Raw genomic sequence first — 18534 nt, 5'->3', positions numbered from 1 at the left:
ATGCGAGCTAATAGGCCTGTTCCCGCCGACCACTGGTGAGCAAATCTGCATTCTGGGCACTGCTTGGGGAATGTCACATGCCACATGTCATTTCATCTTCTTTGCAAGAGCTCTCTCAGGCAGGTGTGCTAATTATCTTCATTTCCCCAACGAGAGAAATGAAGCTCAGGGTCAACACCATGCCCAGAATGTTCTGGCTGGTGGCGAGGAAGCCCGGGTTGGACGCCACCTCTGTCTGTCCCTTCCAATTCTGTGCCACACAAGTCTGTTAATTTATCCACCCGCTTGTTATCCTCTTTGATTCTCTCTCACATTCAAACAGCTGAATGCTGGCCGATTTATTTTGCCAGACACGGTACTAAAGGACAAGGAGGACTGTGGATAGCACAGCGCCTGCTTTTGGTGACCTTCCAGAGTCCAGTGGGGCCTTTTCTGTGACACACGCTGAATGCTAAATGGTTACAGAATGTGCTAATTGCGCCCAGACTTCCCTGCCGTCCCCCTGCTTCTCTGTTCCCTGCTCCCGGGACGTTCAGGTGTTTAATTCGGGGTCTGCCCAAGCTTGCTGCTGACCCCGGCTGCCAGACCTGGGCGAGTGAAGTCATCGCGTGCTCTGTGTGTGCAGGAAGAACCCAGGGTTTAATGGCCTTTCCCCACCCGCCTTCGACTTCATTTCCCTCCGAACAATGACATACGCTTAAAGCCAGCGACAATTATGACAACGTTATTATTTCTTGTGGGGAAAATCGATGTCACCAACTTGCAGTATGTACCAGGCTCCTGAAACTTACCCAGAAATGGCTCCTGGAAGCAAGGGGACAAGCTTCAGAAACAGGCTCCATGTGAAAGAAACAACGCGGGTCTTGGTGCGCTCAGGCTCTTTGGTCCTTTGGGCCCAGAATAGGCTGAGTGAAACCCCATCCGTGAGGTCCTTTCTCCCACACGCTGGCCTTCATGCGCCCGGCTCTGAGCCTGCACAATGCCACGATGCCGCGTACATGCCACCATGACCACCCCGAGCAATGATTTTAAACCGTTGTCATCCTATGGCACACATAGACTAATCACTAAAATTTTACCGCACATCAAAAAATATACTTTCTGCAGATATGACACACAAAAAATAAGTATAAGTTTCATTCATTCACATTGGACGGCTATTGCTGCGTTGGCTGCTGTCACCCTGCTCTAAACACCTGGGGGTTTGGTGCCTAAGCTTTAGAATTCATGGATCTGCCACTTACCATTTATGTGGCCCTGGCTAGATATGCAACCTCTCAAAACTTTGAGCCTCTCGTCTGTAAAATGGTGGCAATAATGGCATCTGTCTCACAGAATTAGAGACAGAACAGGCCATTTCATGTCTTGTCCAGCTGTCTCTTTAGTGCCTAAGATGATGCCTGACCTGTAGACCGCACACAAAACACATCTGTGCAATGAATGAATGACTAGCACAGATTTTGTAACCTAACTCTCAAGTCCTGCTTTTTTTCCTAGACCCACTAATGCCTCTAACCCTTTTCTCTACAGTGCTTTATTATAAACTGTATCTACCAGGCTGACCAGCTCTGTGCCCCAGAGTCCTGTCTCTGCTCTGCATTCATCCCCCCTGTCCAGTGTGACGCTCTTATCCAGTCAGACCAGATGTTGCTCACTCAAGTCTCAGCTCCATGAAGTAGCCTGTGGCCACCCAAACCACAGGCATCTTCTTTTTCTCCTGAATTTAACATTTTACTCTATGCCACCCCTATGGCCTTTTTCTTTATTTTAAAGCATGTCTGTGATCAAATTTCCCATGCAACTCATATCATTAATTTTCAAACAAGTGTCACTTACTGTACTTTGGATGGGCACATGCTAGTTTTAGCTATAGCATAAATATTAAGCAAGTATTCCTCTGAAATGTCCATTTCTTCAACTACAAAATCTGAGTAATAGTGTCTAAATTTCTGGATTGCTGTAAAAGTTACAACAATAAATGCGTCCCATCAAATACTTTGCACATAAAATGTAGTAGCTGCTGTGGTGAAATATTTTTGTGTTTGCTAAATCTGAGGAAAGACAGGCAGAACATAAAAATACCAAGTAATGTTGGTCAGTGTTTTTCCATTTGTAAAACCAGCCCTGCAGTGTCTCTCTTGTCTTTGGTAGAGGCCAGTTTTCTACATATCAGATCTCCTAAACTAGTGATTACTCCAGTTTGATGTGAAAGACCCAAAGACCATCATGACTGCCTTCATTAGTGCAAATCACTCCCCCCCTGCCCCCTGCTGCCTCCTTGTTTCTGTACTGCTCGGCCGGGCAAGGACCAGTGTGTAAAAGCAGAGCAGACACCGCCAGGTGCAGAGAACCCAGGCCCTTCACCTCAGCTCACCCCACTTCCCGCAGGAGGTGCCGCGCAGAAGGCCCGTCCAGGGTAACCTTTTGTTGTTGATGTTCTGCCTGCTTTGATAAGATTCGTTTTTCTGCTAAGCCTGGGAGTGCGAGCCCAGAGACAATGTCAGGAGTGGCTGGCCCAGTGTAATTTCCTGTTGTGACCAGCGGTGGAAGGGAGACACGTCCCTGGCAGTCCTGTTCCTTGGAGATCTTTCACTCCTAAAGATCAACAAGAAAGGGCTTCCAGGGTGGGGAAGAAATGCTCTGGACAAAGTTCCAACCAATATAATGGTGTATGTCAAGGGTAAATGAAAAATTTCAGAAAAAGAAAAGAAACTTCTATGACCCCTCAAGAAAATAATAAAAAATGGAAGTTCCAGTTTGAAGAAAATGCTGTCTCTCAGGCCTGGCCCCAAGCTCCCTGGAGTTCCTGTCTCCTAGAGGACACAGGGGGCCTGTAGGCCCTGCACGCCTGGGAGTGGTGTACAGATAGGAAGGCTGAGGCAGAGCACTGGCCTCAGGCAATTAGCTCCTCAAGAGCTTTACACCCTCCTGGCTGGGTAGAGCAGTTAGAGCGTCAGTTGGTTAGTGTCCTCCCCATATGCCAAGGTTGCAGGTTCGATCCCCAGTCAGGGCACATACAAGAATCAACCAATGATGCATAAATAGGTGGAAGAACAAATCGTTTCTCTCTCTCTTCCCTTCCTCTCTCTCTAAAATCAATAAATAATAGTAATAATAATAAAATAGTTTACATCTTTCCCCACTAATGTCAACAATTAGCATCTTCACGGTGCCCTCCTACTAATCAGGTCTTGACAGCTCATATTTATAACTGCCCATACGTCAGAAAGAGAAAAAACCGTGCTCAAGTCACAACTGAGCGTGTGTACGTTATATTAACACTAGTAGGTGCCAGCGTGTTGGGCTGCAGGAGTTAAGGCTCGCGTCACACTTCGGCTGCTTCCTTACAGTGAAGAAACAGACCTTTGAGATAGTCATGCTCTTGGGCTCTTGGGACCATCTCTACAAGAACCATATGAGGCACTTGTTTAAAATGGTGCTTTCTGGGTCCCCTGCTGGAGGCATTCAGAATTGGACTCTCTGAGGGACTGGCCCAGGAATCCGCATGTAACAAACTCCTCAAAACTAAATTTCGGGGTAACTACAGTTCCCCATGTTACTGAGGGCCCGGCGCTCATGACCTTCCATGTTATGAAACTAAGGCTTGTTTTTCTTCATTACTCATTGGTTGGAGGAAATCAACTCCCACTTTTAATCTGATTTGGAAGAATGCACAAAGTTCTTAAATTATGTCACTTTTGCATTCATCAACACACACATTTATTGAACACTTTCTGTGTGCCAGGAACAATACTAGATGCCTGGCTACAAAGAATAGTAAGACACAGCCTCTGAATTCAAGGGATGTCCAATCTCTTAAGAAAACATATATATAATTGTTAGAGTTATGAAAGAAGTCCACAGGATAAAATGGAAACAGAAAGGAGAGAGTGAGCAATTCTAGCTGGAGATCAAGGCAGGCATCATAAGTGTTTTCACATCATGAAAGGTGTTGGGTGTTCACAGAGCAGAGGAGTTGGAATAGAGGGAGCACGCTAGGCTGATGGAGGAAAGACATAAATCCTCAAATAGCAAGACAGGTTCTGGGAACTGAAGGCAGTTCCACATAGCTTGAGAGAAGGTGATGGGGACAGAGGACAGAGTAAAATCGGGTCCCGGGGAAATAAGGACTCAGATCTTCGATATCTATGGTAAGGAATTTGAAACTTATCCTCTAGGATAGTTTTCTCCAAGTGGGGACCCCAGAGTTTCCACAGCAGCATAAAGAAGTGAACAAGAGAGAGAGAAGTTGCCATTCCCTCTGCTTTGGCAGGTCGCTAGCCATTGGACCTCTGGGAACGGGACCTCCTAGGCAGAGGGAACAGTGAGTGTAAAGGTTCTGAGGTGGGAGGGTGCAACCAAGTTAGAGGCAGAGCAAGAGGGTCAGAGAGGCTGGGGTGACCCACCAAGGTCTGAACTGGTAGGAGATGAGATCGGAGGGAAAAGAGAGCCAGGTCATATTAGGCATCCGAGCCCATGAGATGAACCATGGGTTTAATTCTGAGAAAGGAGGGTCTCATTGGAACTCACTCAGCAGGGGGTGATGCAATTCAGATTTACACTGTGATGGGATCATTCTGGCTTTGAAACAGACAATCTACTATAAGGGGCAAGTGCATAAACCAAGAGATCAGCAAGGAGGCCGAAGCGATAATAAAGGCAAGAGATGGTGGTGGCTCGGCCCATGTCCTGGCAGAGGAGGTGCTGAGGGTGAAAATGATCACATTTCAGATACATTTCAGAATTGGAACTGACAGCCTTTACTGGTGGGTTAGTTGGGAGGTGACCACTTCCAACTGCACAGCCCCTCGTTGCAAGGGGAAGAGCTCTTCCCTCAGTAGAGTCTGTCTTGGAAGCTTTTATAAATTTTTATTTGACAAGGAAACGGTGAAGGGAAGCTGACCTCTGGATTCTGGAACCAGGGGATCTATCACTAGGAAAGTTTGCTATGAGTCATCAAGGCTGCTCTCCTTGACCCAAAAGATGGAAATCTCCCTGTCTTCAGGAAGAAACCCACACAAACCCGATTGCCTTTTCCACATAACTGTCTGTCACTTCCCTGTCCTCTTAGTCTTAATGCAGCCCAAATCTTATCCAGAAAAATTAAAAAGATTGTCAAGCTCCTTACCCTCTAGGGCAGAGATAGGGAACATCTGGCCCATGGGCTATATATGGCCCATGCAATTACTTGGTATGGCCCTGCCAAGACGACCATAGGCGGGACTCGAAATTCAATAAATCTAGGAGGTTTTCTCATGGCTAATTTTTAAGTTGATAATTTTGTATGGCCCGAGAATGGTGTTATAAAGATCCAAATGGCCCTTGGCAGAAAAAACCTTCCCCACCCATGCTCTAGGGGAAGACTGCAAAGAAACGAGAGGAGCCACAGTTCTTTCCTGATTGTGCAAAGTACAGTAAAATGGTGTTTTTGTAGCGAAGGGTCTGCAGCAGGAATCCACAGGAGAGGGTTTCCTGGGCAGTCACAGCAGGTACAGTAACTCAAAGCTGTGCAGAATGGAGAGATCCCTTCCATGGGACAATTTCTTCACTGTCCTTTTCGCCCATCTGTGTCTGCTTGCTGTGTCCCAGGCTTCAGTCTTCTCACAGAATTACCCAGGATGCAAGTCATCTTCCACTGAATGGGGAGGACTAAGGGCGGGAGTATGAATACAGGCCCCACCTGTTCCAGGCGACACCAGGTCTCCTGCAGGGCTGGGCTCTGCTGAGGTGCACTGTATCCCTGCTCTCTCCACGCGTGTCTCTCTCAGACTCAAGGGCAAGGCCATCTCCTTCTCAGAGTGGGCTGTCCTTCTGCCTGCCGATTTAGAACACTGCGCCCAATTTTATTATTATGCCAAGTATTGACAATAACCTTAATTTTTAAAAACGATTGTTATCATTTCATGCACAATGAAATGGCAAGAACTCGGGGAATATAGTTTTTTATAACTGATGATTCGGAAGTATCTCAAACACTTCCTTTCCTGAGCGACAACTAGTGTTTCTAGAGAATTTTTTTCTGACAATAAAAGCAATAGCTAAAATGATAACCATTCTAACATGAATGCTCTCCAGATTAAAATGCCATTTGTTGCCAAGTAAATAAAATGCCTTTGCAGACACCCACTTAGTGGAGCAATGAGAGTGTTTGGGCTTTTATCACCTTGTTAATTAGGAATGGGAAATTCAGAGTAACAAGAGTGCTTTCTCTTTGGGACTAGATATGAAATTATTGGGCAAATAAGGCAAGTTCTTATTATCGCAGGAGGTGAAATAATATGGAACTGCCTGCGAGAAGACTGGAAAAATAAATGAATGAAAAACAAACAAGCTGTGTTAAATATATAAATGGAGCTGTGCACTGGTCCTGAGAAAGCTAGGATTCATCTCTTGAGTCAAACTAACTGACATTTCTCCAGTTCCAACTAGGGTCCCTAGCTCAGATTCAACCTCCAGTAAATATTTGTAGATTAAATAAGTAAAGGTAGTTAGGTCATAGAAAAGTGGGTGGAATAAAAGCTACCTCAGATCTAAGATGAAAAAGCATCTTCTGTGATTTTGACTTTGACCGTGATCTGGGACAAGAGTCAAGGTCTGTATTAGTCTTAGATGAGGCTTAAAAGATCTTGCACGGATCCAGTCGAAGTCCCAAGAAATCCAAAACAAATCTCATTTTTGAGGACAATGCCATGGTCGAGCCATTTATCTTCTGTTCAGTTTCTTAGACATATACCAGCCTTATAGACTATACCCAAAATGATTTTTTTCCATTTTTCCAGTTCATAAACATACATTTTTGACCAAAAGATGACCCAGGAGGAGACTATAGGTCTTCCATGAAAATATGTACAGATTTACTTAGGTTATGGCTACCTGAATCTAAAGCCCATGCTCTTACCTGTTACATGATTATTTCTTTCTCCAAATAACTATAATGAGAGTTTGAAAACTGGTTGCCTAGGGGCTCAATATTGTGTGCAGACATGTTTCATTTGACTTTCACATTGTAGATTCACATAGGGTTAATTTTTTAAAGCTATTTCAGATTTTAGATTTTTTTAGACATTTAGAATTTTTAGGTTTTTTTTAAAGCTAGTTTGATAATCTAGATCAGTGAATTCTTATGAAAAATAAGAAGAATGGCAGAAGATGACCCATATTGCCTGATAATATACAATTCAAATGAGTAGAAGCTGCCCTTTTTAAGTAGTATAAGTGCTCTCGAGTTTGCCACAGTCTCTACCAGCCCCTACCAGTCCCTATTGCTTCTTTCACAGGCCAGCTTTATTGAGCCTTCATTTCTTGCTGGATCTCCTAGCCATTTGTTTTTGTAACTCCTAATCTATACCATAGCATTTATTTACTACATCACTCATAAGACCCTTATCTTACACTCTTTTGTATTGTAATTATTGGTCTAAGTATCTTGTCTCTAAAATTAGACTATAAACTTCTGGAAAGCAAAAATAATATCTCTTTATTAGTTCATGCTTTCCATTGCATAAAAATTTTAGATATCCATTGAACAAATAAATAAACTTAACTAGTCAGTTAATAAAGAGGAAACTGAGTAGTTGCTATTGTAGCTTGTAGTTATAGTCTTTGTTGATTTAAGATGACTTCCAAATGCTCATTCAAAATAAACTGTCCTGCCTGCCACAAGGAAAAGTTGCTAAAATCACAACTCAGATAATGTAGTCTTTTGTTGCACAGTGGAAAAGTTTGGACTAAACATATAGACTTTTTGTCTTTGAAAACCCCTTCTTATTCTCAAAATCATCACTTTTCATGGCACTTGTATTTTAGAGCTGAAATAATCAGTTTCTGCTGGGTGTTATTACTCACACTATCTTTTCTGTTGAGAGAAAACACGTTTGCAAAGCACAGGTTCCCAATCTTTCAAAATAAGTTATCTTGTGAGGAAATGAAAATGTAATGTTAGTATGTCCAGATGTCACTATATAAAAGGAATACTTTCCAACTATAGCTACCTATGGGGAACAATTGTGGGTATTTCTGCAGACAGGCTTCCCACAGGGATGAGTAGAGCAGACAAAATCTTTGAATGGCCCAGCCCTAAGGAGTTATATAACCAAATAAAGAGAAGACAACTGCAGTAAAGACATCTTCCCACTTGTCTGCACTCTGTTCTTTCTCTCTCTGAGACATACAGAAAACAATTTGTTTTTCTATCTTTTAAAATATTTTAAACATTTACTTCTTTATAATACATTCTGGCTAGAGAAAGATTGGACTTAAAAGTCCAGCATATCATCCTGGCTGGTGTGGCTCAGCTGTACTACTTATAGGAAAGAAGATATAAAGTTAGTAGGCTTAGATTTAACAAGAAAGGAATAGGTTTTACATGAAGAAAATGATAAAATGCTACCAAAGGACAGAAAAAAATGAACAGATGGAAAGCACTGCATATTTTGGGATGACTTAATAGCACAAAAGTGTTGATTGTCCCAGAATTAGAAACCTCAAATAGTTTATTTTTTTTAATGTTAGATAGACATTTGCGTGAACTAAAAAACTACCCAGTATTAGCCTGCAAAAACACAACAGTGGGAGGATTGCCCTACCAGATCTTAGCATGTACTACAATCAAATTGAAATGGAAATATCTACTCCCCACATATTGCTCTCGAAACTGTTATCTGCTTTCCTGTAGGTTTCGCACAGCCCTGCCCTGGACGTTACTGATAGACGTTTCCCTGTCTAGACTATGTTCACTTCCAGCCTCCATCCTAAACTTATAACCTTTCTTCAAATATTCTGCTTGAAACCTTCCTAGGCCCTAGCCAAGCACAGGTGATATTTACTTTTTGGAATTAACACATTAATTGCCCATATCACTGATTTTACATCCACACACATACTATTTTTAGTCTGTCTTGAATCGCCGACTTTCCTTTTATTTTATTTCCCATATTCCACATCCTGCCTTCTAAGCAAGCCCACGTGTCTCGCAGCTCTACATAGAATATAGTTCTACAGAAATTAGTCTTCTTTGAAACTCTGGAGGAGCCATCACAGTGGTATTATGTGGGGGATGCTTAATAAATGCCAACGTGGAGCCAATGAGTGAATGGATTTCTCTGGAAGAAATAACTGTAGGTATGTCAAGTTTTATAGGAGTCCATTTAAATATACATCAGGTATTATAAAAATATACAAAAACCACCCTAGTGAGAGCAACCAGAGGCTATTTATGTAGATTGGCTCTAGCAAAGGAGTCAGCCACTCTGCTTTCATTTGTAGTAATGCAAAGGCGGGCGGGCAGGGGGGTTGAAAAGCTTCACAGCGAACGAACGCGGCAGCACTGGGAAGGCTTGCACGGAGGCTGTTGGCAAGGGAAGTGGGTGGGGCTAACTGGGAGGGGGGCAGGACTCCCGTGTCACTTGGGGGGACCATATTTGGCTTTCTCTGGTTGGTTCTGAGTTAGAAGTGGGGGAGAGATGTGATAAAAATTAGGGAAGCTGGCAATCAGTGACCAAGCTTGGGCTGTTTGGGCCAGTTGCTACAGAGGTTGTGGTTTGGCTTCCTGGGCTGTTCCCTAGAGTCTGTGTATCAGAACTCTATTGCCACATATGGTCTGGCCATATATATCTGTCAATATATTCAGTCTCTCTGTACAATAACAGCCACAGGTTTATAGTACCTTATAGGGTCCCTAGCGCTGTACAAGGCTTCCATTTGATCTTTATGACAGCTCTATGGGCCTGACAGGAATCAATGCTCTAATTTTACCTAAGAGAGGACTGAGATGTGGAAAAGCAAACAGTGTTGCCCAATGTATCAGGTCTTGTCAAAAAACCACCACCACCACAACAAACAGTGCTTCTACTTGGACTCACATCTTCTGAATTCAAACTCAGACTTAAGAGGAAATAATTGTGAATATTTATGGAATCAGGCAAGGGCTGGTACAAATAAGAAGAAAAGCAAAAATAAAAAAAGGAAATATCCGAGAAATAGATAAAATAGAATAGAGAATTCAGGAAAAAAATCTCAGCATATATTAAAATTTAATGCATGTTAAAGATGCTATTTCATTTCACTGGGGACAGGATGAATTAATCATTAAACAAATGGTGACAGTATAACAGCTTATCCACAATGAAGAACAAAATGTTCGACCTTTATATTACACCACCTACAAAATAAATTCCAGATGGATGAAAGACTTAAATGTAAACAACAGAAATGTAAGAAATTCTTAGTAAAAAATCAAATTGTATATGTAAATTGTACATATACAATTTAAAGCCAGGAGAAACTTTGTTAACCAAAACAGGGAGGCCGGAAAGATTTAAAAAACAAATAAGCATACTCGCTTATAAAAATAATTTTAAAGATGTTTCTTGCATAGGAAAATAATAAATCAATAAACAAATGATGTATTTGGGGGAGAACTGAAGTACAGCCAACAAAAAATTAACATTAATTATATGCAAAGAGTTCTTACAAATTGACAGGAAAAACAAACAGTTGAACAGAAGCATGGGACAAAAATATAACAAATAATTCAAAGAAAAAGAAATCCAAATGGCCAGCATGCATATTTAAAACTTCTCCAACTCGCCAGTGGTCAGGGAAATACAAATTAAAGTAACAATGAAAGATCATATCTATCAAACTGACAAAAGTTGTAAAAGCTTCTATTACTTGTTCCTGATGGAGAATTTAACCAAACATTTCTACATTGCTGATAGGAATCTGAATGATGTGTTGTAGAGAAAGCAATCTGGAAATATCTATTTAAAAATACACACACAGTTTGACCCAGCATTCTCATAGAAATCCCATAGAAATAAGCAAATCATGTCTCAAGATAGAAATGGTCCAATTCATCATAAAACAAAGTGAATGTGTGATCTATGATATTTTTGAAGAATAGAAAACTATGCCTTTACTTCTGCAGTGAGCTTCCTTGCATCAGTGAAGATCTGTAGCTCATCAGTGCTACCTGGGTTTGAGTTTGAAATGTCATAGCTAGTATGTTTCTGTGGCTCACTGGTCAGTGCTCAGTTAAAGGTAATGTAGGAAGACCTCCCATGTTTGGCCCAGTCTCGGGGTGTCTAGACCTCTGGGTGAAATGATGAGAGGAAAATATCTTTTCTTTTAGGTTAGGAGCAGAGTGGAAGGGTGTGTGTGAGGACTTCCCACTGAAATCTCCCCAAGGAAGGAACAGGAAAGGGGTCCATTCAGGAAGAAAGAACAACAAAATAATGTTAGAATAATAATTGACCTTGCTGCTTGTGGTAGGTGGTTGCAGTGATAGCCCCCAATTTGTTCACTTCTCCCTAGAGAGTCTCCTTCTTCACAATTCCTCTGGACTTGGTCATGTGGCTTGCTTTGGTTAATAGGAGAGACTTGAAAAATTCTTGCATGTTCAGGCTTGCTTTCTCTTTCTGCCTTTGGAAACCCTGAGACCGACACAGTGTGAACAAGCTTGATCTAGCCTACTGGGTGATGAGTGACATGTCCCAGTTATCTGAACAGCCAGCCAACCACCCACCAACTAAATGCCAAACACATGGATGAGGCCATCACCCATTAGCTGAAGGAAGATGCCTGGGCAGGCCCAGCTGAGATCATCAAAACTGTCCAGGTGGGCCCAGCCCAAAATATCAACCCACTAAATCTCCAGCTAATGAAATGGCTATTGTTTTAAGGTACTAAATTTGGATATGGTTTGTTACACATTAAAGCTGCTACATTGCTAAAGGGCCAGGAGACAAAAATATCATAAAATTGTAGTCTTTTGAGCATTCATACTTTACAGCAGGAAGCTTCTGTGAATATAACCAAGTGTAAACTTATAGAAATGCATATGAATGGAGATGTGGTATGCCAGGAAGAAGATGGAAAAGACAGGCAAAGCTGACACTGAACAATAAGGATGCCTAACCAAGTTTATTCAACCCACAAAAGAGAAGCAGAAGTATGAAATAAAAGCATCGAAACATGTGGGTGCTTAGATTCTAATAATGGAGTTTGATTATAAGCATATCTAATTTCTCTAATATTAAATTAAAGTGGTTCTAAAGACATGCAGTACACTAGCTGTAACAACAAGAGCCTTGGAGAAATGAATTATTTTTGTAAAATATCCAAGCAATACTTAATTAGTTCACACTAGTGCTTATGATGTACAGCTTGGAAAGAACTGTTTTAAATACGAGGCATACAGTAAAGAGCTGCGGAATTATGGTCAATGTAGATCAATCCAAATGACATCCACTGCCTGGTAAAACAGGAATTATTATTATGAATTTCTCTTGAGCTTTGCTTTCCATTACTGTCATCAATGAGAAATAATTTACCTCTCTAACCAACCCCTTTGTCTTGTTCCCAAAGGATCACTTCCAAAAGCCTTTATTAAGTGCTTCAAGTAGACTCAGAAAGATAAGAACTTTAGTTGGAAGAATGGTGTCTGACCTGTGATGGATGTGAGTCACCTCCTGTCCCCCAAATATTTCTCAGGGAAAATACTACTGTACAGTGATATACATGTTAAGGTATTTCAAAGCACTTACAATATCTCATGTATTGAAATTTCACTATTGTTCTGGGAAGGTAGGTATTATCTTCTTTACACAGATGAGAAAGTTTAGACCATACAGGTTGGCCAGCATCCAGACTCTTGTCTCCTATGTGTTGGTTCCAAACACAGCCAACTGCCTCGACTGCTAAATGACTAGAAAACTCCCTCCTGGTTCTTAATTCTTCACTAAGGTGCTGCACTGAGGAGCCCCGCGCAAGCACTACAGTGCTAATGGAAGTCACTTGAACTATCAGCGTTAGAGCCTCTTGGCAGACAGTAGGCTTTACCTGTGCCCAGCGTGCCTCCTTCAATGCGGAGATGCTCCTGCTAGCACTCTGTTCACTCACACTCTCTTCCATTTCTATCAGCCCTCTAGTCCTGTACTTCCTATAGCTTAAGATGACTAAGGCATACATGCACTTTTATAAATATGAGGGCAATTATCTTGCTAAATTAATTTGCTCTGCATTTCCAAATCTAAAAGTTTCTTTGAAAAGAAACAAAAGAGTATAGAGAGTTGAATTTTAATTTTTGGACACACAGACCATGTTCCCTCAGAAATCTAATTTTCTAGATTAATGAATCATATCGGATATTGTAAATTAGAAATGGCTTTTACAGAATGGAAAGTTAATGTGAATATATTGAAGCTCCTTATTGAAGAAGATATTATTGTACTCACGTATCACACGCACAAACATCGTTTTGTGTATTTTAGGCTCCGTTGAATTGTTTCTTTGCACTTAGAAATCCACTCTTGGGCTTTTCTCATGACTAGTCTTTAAAAGGCTTAGGGTTTCCCCCATTCCTGCCCTATTCCCTGGAATTTTAGAAAGAATCTGAACCATATGGAAATGCTGAAATATCAAAACATTCAGCCCAACAGCCCATTTACGCAATAGCAGTAGTATTTTACATTTATTATCACATCATTATTTCCAAAGCATGACTACACACGTGATTTCACTTTATCCACGTAGCTTTCTAAAGCATTTACAGGAAACAAAGTTGTGCAATAGGGAGAAACTGGCATTTTATCTCCACTGGATGAACAGGAGCATTCAGGCAGAAAGCTTAGGAGATTTGCTAGCCATGAAGGGAGTCCTGTTTCCTCCAACCCACCTCTCCCCCCTATAACCTGCCAATTAAACTTATCAGAGTTGCCACCCCACTGCAGGAGAATAGCTTTCTCTGGCCCTTGACAAGCCATTACTGCCCCATCTTGGAGAGGCAGTGGGAAAAGCCAAGGGCAGGATGTCAGGAAGCCTGGTTTCTCCTTTGCAGATGAGATTAAGATTAAGGACCTAGAGATGGGGAGATTTTTCCTGGATTATCTGGGTGGGCCCAATGTAACCACAGTGGTTCTTAGAAGAGCAAGGCAGGAGGGTCAGAATCAGAAGGAGGAGATGTGATGATGGAAGCAGAGGTCGGTGATGCGTGGTCACAAGCCGAGGAATGTGGGTGGCCTCTAGAAACGAGAAAAGGCAAGGAAATAGATTTTCCCCTAGAGTCTCCAGAAGGAAGGCAGTGTGCTGTCCCATTTTAGACTTCTGATTGCTGGAGCTGTAAGAGAATACATTGGTGTTTTAAGCCATTACATTTATGGCTATTTGTTATAGCAGCAGCAGGAAACTAATACATCTCTCCTTGACCATGGAGTCTTTCCTAAGTGCTCCTGTTTTCTTGGCAAATGCCATCCTTACTGCTTGATTTGAATTCATACCAGCCACTTGCCCTCAGCTCCTTTTACCACTCTTTTGTGCTGCTCTTCTTTGAATAATAGACAACATATCCCTGACTCCTTTGTGGCTGGCTTAGATTCTGCCAAATGTGGGGCACAGGTGGGAGGTTGGGAGGTAGTTTTTGGCGGTGTCTCTGGCAGCAGCACCAGGAACCACACTGGATGCAGGAACTGTGTTGGTGGCAGTGACAATGGCAGCAGTGGTTGCAGTCCTGGCAGCTATAGCAGAGGCGTCAGTGACCTGAGAGTATGGACTTCTGGGTCACGCTCAGGCAGCTGGGGTCCAACTCTAGGGGCTTTAGTCCCACAGCGAACCAGCCTCCAAGTGGATTTTTGTTTTGAGGATCCAGAAACAGTACTACTTTCCTGCATATACTTTAAGTAACTTTATTTCCCCCTCTTTTAAGTCTCTAATACTTTATAATCAATTCCTATATTAAGTACCTTCTGTTTAATATACCTAGAGTGATTTCTGTATTTTTCTAATTGGATCCTGAATAATACAGTTTCTGACATATTCTTCATGTATGCATGTTTTATACCCCACACTCGTTGGTAAATTCCTTGAGAACAGGGACAGTATGTTAAGCATAATGGGTAGAGTGTTGTGTATTGTGATAGTCCTTGCTAGATGCCACAACAAACTACAAAATCCAACATCATAAAGGCTGGTAAGGATATTACCCTACTTGGTGACTCAGGGATTCTCCCTCCCTCAGTCTCTGACCCATCATATCAGCATATGCCTTCCAAATGTGTCATGGCGGGGAAGAGAGGGATGAGAGAGTCTCACCAAAGCGTAAATGTTTGGTCCAGGAATGACTCATCATTTCACATTTTCCTCACTCATTGTTATGGCTCAACCCAATGGCAAGGGAGGTTTGGGACTATAAGGAGCACACGGATTTGTAAAAAACTCTTAATGTCTCAGTTATATGGAGATTTTCAAATTAGGACAGACTGAGGTTTAAATCTACATTTTGTCTCTTACCAGCTGCGTGGCCTTGTTTAAATTACTTAACTTCTCTGAACCTTAATTTTCCATCTTTAATAATTTTCAACTTGCAGAGTTGTTTTAAATATTAATGAAAATGGTGGCTGTGGTGTAAATATGATGATGATGGTGGTAGCAGGTGATGTTTGAGAGTGCTTAAAATATGCAGGCAAACATAGTGCTTAAACTTTACATACATAACCCCATCTTATTCAGTTCTCAAAATATTTCTAGAAGGTAGTACGATGTCCCCATTTTACAGAGGAGAAACTGAGGTAAAGAAATGAGCTTGCCCAAAAGTGCACAGCTGGACAGTGACAGCTGGTATTTGAAGCCACAATGGACTGACTTCAAAGTCTAGGTTTTTCACAAGGAAGAGAAAGTTTGCTCAGGACCTGGATCAAGTGGGAGGGGAAGGGCTGTAGAGACAATAAATGTCCATGCATTATTTATCACTATTATTGCTTGGCACAAACAGCTTCATTCCGTTGACTTCTCACTTTTAAATGAGCTGGGAAGGGGGCCAAAGTTGTTTTTCAGATTCCCTTGAGAGAATGTGAGTGAGTTCCTGGCATTTGCATTGTATTAACTCAGTTTTTCTTTTGTTTCTTCTGAATGATATAGGAGGGAATGGGACTCTATCTTCAGTTGAGCTTAGGCTCACCAGCAGATCCTTCATCATACATTATTTCTTTTAATATAGAAGCTTAAGAATCCCCTGAAATAAAAAAATAAGGGCAAGGGGAGAGCAAAGGGTAAAATGTCCCCCTCCCAGTGCCTCTAGAAACCAGACCAAATATGTAAAATAGTGTCACTGACCATTTTCAAAGGGAAAATTTGTCTTCAAAGTAGGTACGATTCCCTTGTTTCCATGTATATTTTGAGAGGAGGGATATCAAAGCGAGGCCCAGAGGCCTCCCTACAGCCCCTGGGCCAGCATCTCAGACAGGCCTACATTCTGACCCCTTTCTGTATTCTGGCCCCACCTGACTGGCTAAGAATGTGGCGGGAGGTGGAGGAGGGGAAGGTTGTCGCGATGAGACTGTTGGTGGTAGAAGGAGAGGAGTCTGATGGAAAGAGCAGACACCCTGGCATCTGCCAGATCCTGGCCAAATCCCGGTTTCATCAGCTACGAGCAATGAACTGTTTTCTCCTTTGTAAAACTAGCACAATGCCAAGTACCTCACAGAGCGGCTCTAAGTTTCTCATAAGTTTTAAATGAGAAAGCCTGTAAGTGCCTAGCATAGCGCTCCCCGTGTCAGTTCTGTTCTCTTCACTCCCCAGCACCCATTTCTGAGCCTGCGGCCTGAGTCTGGGCAGCAGGACAGTCGCACCCATTCAGCACCCACAACATGACGGGCCTGTGCTGGACACTGGCTTACAGTGTGAGCAGAACATACAGCTCCTGTGCTGAGGGAGTTTACAGCCTCTGGTAAGGAGCAAACAGGCAGCGCACAATTATGGAAATACGTGAGTACAAAATGCTGTAAGTGCCATAGGAGAGACTGCGTGGTGTGTCATGACCCGTGGCAGGGGCCAAAAAGGCTGAGCTGGCCAAGGGGTGGGTCTGCAGGAGCAGAGAAGGGACTCTTGCCCTCACGAATTTTGACCAACTCCTGCCATCTGGATCCCCTTCCCAGGACTCAGTCTCTCCTTCCTCAGTCAGTTTTTCAGTGCAGTTTTTGCAAGGAGAGGTGATGCACCGATTTGTAATCTCAGTTGGAATCAGTGATGAAGGGACCACATGGGTCTGCAACAAATTTCAAAGTGTTGTACTGTTTGTTTGTTTTTCAATTTTTTTAAAAAAAATTATTATTATTTCAGAGGAAGGGAGAGGGAGAGAGAGACAGAAACATCAATGATGAGAGAGAGGCATTGATCAGCTGCCTCCTGCAAGCCCCCTATTGGTGATTGAGCCTGCAATTTGGGCATGTGCCCTGACTTGCCGTGACCTCCTGGTTCATAGGTTGACTGTCAACCACTGAGCCACACTGGGTGGACTGCACTGGTTCTTGACTGTCCTTTATTGCAGAAATAGTAGGCTAAGGTGTGAGGTCCGAGCAATACACCAGCTAAGCAGCAGCCTGAACTAGCTCCAGAGGCCTGCCCTGACTTTAAGGAGCATCCAGAGTGTTGTATAAAGGCTCACAAGAATCAATTGTGAGCATTTCTTCCCAAATCCTTGTTCAGGGACATAACGCAAGGTCATTTGCTAGAATGGCATTTGCTGTTCCAGGGTCTCAGTTAACTTCTTCTGTAAGGTTTCTTTATTCATTTAATAATATGGAAATTCCAAATTCTATAGTTTTCAATACATGAGGTACCATGTTCAGATACATGACAGTGGTAGCTTGAAATTGAACATGGAGGGAGTATTTACACCATGGTAACTGGCAAACACTCAAAATCAGGAATTTTTAATAAAATTTTATTTCTTGAATGGGGGTGTGGGATAGAGAGCCACTTGCTAAGTATTTATAGCATATCACTAGTATGACCTTCTACTCAAATGGCACACATGCAACAGACAATGAGGGCGACCCAGTAGTCAAAGGGATTTCAGGTCTTTTGGTGAGAACAGGGCTATAGATGTGTGGATGATTGGATTTATTTGTTATTATGCATTAAGTATAACTTTTATGGTTTATATGTTCTTTTTACAAAAATGACATGGTTATGGTATAAAAAGAAGAAAATAAAAATCATCCAGAAGTCCACAACCCAGAAATAACCTCTGTTAATGTTTTGGTCTCTTAGCATTTATATATAAGCAATAATATTTTAAAATAGTATCATACCACAATACAGTTTTCTCAAGTTACAATATATTCTGATCATCTTTCCAGGTAATTATATATTCTTCGTCAGCGCTACTTGTAGCAGTTGTTTGGCATCATTAGGGCATGAATTAATTATAAGCATTATACATAGTGTCATTCTTTTCATTGCAAAGAGAGGGGCAGAAAATTTCTCATGAGCTTCTGCCACCTGCATATGGACAGGTTAGGATAACAAGCACTGTGGTGCTATTTTAACCACCTGGCTGAGACTCTCCTCTAATATTTGGCTGATAATTTTGAGGTTTCTCACAGCCACTTTTACCCTATCTGCTTACCTGGAAAGAACAAATCAGGTGCCATTTCTAGGTAAAGAGAACTCTCGTGATTACCTGTAAGGGTTACCATGCATCCAGATATGAGACCTGAATGGAAAATTTATGTAAATAAATGAAGATGAACATCCCTG

This window comes from Miniopterus schreibersii, assembly GCF_964146895.1.
Source record: "Miniopterus schreibersii genome assembly, chromosome: 14".
Lineage (NCBI taxonomy): Eukaryota > Metazoa > Chordata > Mammalia > Chiroptera > Miniopteridae > Miniopterus > Miniopterus schreibersii.
The sequence above is the reverse complement of the archived record's forward strand: the minus strand, read 5'-3'. Positions refer to the sequence as shown.